The sequence below is a fragment of the Penaeus vannamei genome, chromosome 4, assembly GCF_042767895.1.
Source record: "Penaeus vannamei isolate JL-2024 chromosome 4, ASM4276789v1, whole genome shotgun sequence".
Taxonomy (NCBI): Eukaryota; Metazoa; Arthropoda; class Malacostraca; order Decapoda; family Penaeidae; genus Penaeus; species Penaeus vannamei.
In genome coordinates, this window is record NC_091552.1 from 18079687 (window position 1) to 18082186 (window position 2500).

Sequence of the window (2500 nt, forward strand, 5' to 3'; positions counted from 1 at the left end):
ATAGTTATAATGATGAAAATTACATTCGATGAGAAAAGGGCGCTCTGAGCCAAACTCACATGTGGCAGAAAAAAATCTCCAGGCATGACATTGGCATTGTGCTGGGTGATTTCATTGCAAGCACGTCATCTGATCTGAGAGCTAGACTCTGGGATTACCACTCTTTTGTCTAGGCCTATTATCTCAACAAAATAATACATGGCATAGATGATTAAGGCAACAATGTTTATACAGCTTTGCTTGTAAAGGAAACTGAAATCCATGGAAAATATTAAGTTTCTTCATCAGCCTCGAACTTCCACACATTTACTGTACAATCCTACCCCCGCTCCGCAACCTATGGAACTTCTATCACTGAGTTTGCCCAGAAAAAAAAATAATGGAAGGAAAAAGGCGAGTGGTCCGCGAGATTTTTTTTTTCGAAAATTGCAAAAAATAAAGTCGGGGGGGGGGGGGTAAAGGACATGCAAAAAGTTTTCAAAACATGTAATTGTGAAATTCTACTCCCTTACAAGTTTGATTTTGGTGACGAGCATTCTGCACGTGCTTAGTTCCATTAAATACGTGTCAATTTTGGCCAAGCTTCTGATACATTAAACACGTATAAGAAAAGAGCGTTCCACTTCAATTTTTCTAGGACATTTCCGCAAGGAGAAAGGACCCACGTCGAAATTACATTGTAAGGCTGTGGGTCAACAGCACCGGGCCCTATTGTTGGGGTTTGGAGGTAAATTGCATTATTTGTACTATTTGTAATATATATGTTAATAAGTTTGTATGTACTCAAAGGTATATTTTATCTGAGTTAATTGTTTGAATTTATTAACAGTTTAATAGAATATATGACCACGTGGCCGCAGCCGTTTCATTTTTTTATTTTTCTGTTTTACGTATGTGTTACTAAAGCGAGAAGCGTAAAGGCAGCACCAAACGACCACCGCACATACTCAATAAAAAAAGAAAATAATCCATTTTTGCATTCCAATTTCATATTATTACAAGTACATTTCAGTTAATAAATATGAACTTTGATTCAGAACAGTTTTGATGTGTATTATCAAAAATTCCCTCTTAATTCATAAATTGGTGTTCGTCAACCTACCCCAGACAAAGGACAATGAGAATCGTTACAATGATGAGGGCGAAAATGCATGTCACTATGGATATGACAATGCAAAGGCGACGGCGATGGCAGCGGAACTATTAAAATCCTTTCTGACGTGTATTTTCAAATTGACCTTTTGATTTATAAATTGCCCTTCGTCAAACTACAAGGACAATGACAATCGTTCCAACAATGTAGGCAAAAGTGCACACCGTTAGAGCGGAAGCTAAACAATAAGGGATATAGCCATACAAAAGCGACGGCGAAGGCGATGGACTCACTCCAACTTAGGATATGGCCGATTGTCCTGTGAGTTTCAGAGCTTGAAAAGGCAGATAATATAATAATACAGCAACGTCAAAATAAACATTATGCTGACGAAAAAAGAGTTCTTCAAACAAAAGAGAATGGCCTTAGTAAAACAATCAGTTTATATAAATTAAGTTTATTTAGGAATGTAGATGGAATCATAAAAGCATGAATACTTCGTCAAGCATACTTGAGTGAAGTAAGTAGACGTCCTGTAATTTTGCCAGGTAAACCTATCAGGATTGCCGATTTGGCACTAACACTAAAGGATTTACCATCAAGGTCGTTGTATAACTTTAGATGAAATATGATCAGCAGGTTACTAGAATGTAGAAGGATCGTCAATGGTAGTCAAGCGCATTTGAAACTTTATGATTTGCAAGAAAGCAAGAAGTAGTATGCTAGACCAAGAAATGTAAAGGTAAGATGCAATGAGATCAAGAAATATGGAGTATTGTTTGCATGTTTCGGTTCAAGAGCTGTTCACCTAGTGGATTCTATTGATACTGATTCTTTTATCAATACTCACTATCGATTTATTGGTAGAAGAGTGTCAGTGCCTTGCTTGAGATCTGATAGCGATACAGATTTTGTAGGTGCCAGGAGTGGCCTTCAGATTTGCTTAAAGGAAATGGACTGAACAAAAACCATCAGTGGAATGTTAAAGGACAATTGTGATTGGATAAATTTCAAAATGTATGTACCATATGCTAGTCATATGGGGGGTACATAGGAGAGACAGATTCGTACTGTAAGAAACATTTTGTCTGTGATACTTTGTATGGAACTTATTTATAGTTGAGTCATAATCCGTTGTCAATAGTCGTCTATTGACACTGGACTATTAATTCAATAGATCCTCTAACTCCAAACCGTCTTTTGACTATGTAATAAAAAATGTATTGCTACCACGAGGTAACTTTGAAAGGAATGATCTTTATTCATGGGAAAGATGGTGAAGATAACAGTATTTAGCCAATATATTTGGTGTAAATGGAAGATAGAGTTTATACAATCTAGAAGTAAGTGGCTTAGACCCAGAAGGGATGTGAAAGTAGGTGATTTTGTGATTATAAAAGATCATAG

The 2500-nt window shown here is 36.6% G+C and overlaps 1 long non-coding RNA gene across 4 annotated transcripts in view; it reads right to left on the minus strand.

Annotated features, from left to right (window-relative positions):
• Positions 1–2500, minus strand: part of LOC113800087 (uncharacterized) — a 9369-nt gene that overhangs the window by 1128 nt on the left and 5741 nt on the right. The gene's annotated exons all lie outside the window — the stretch shown is intronic.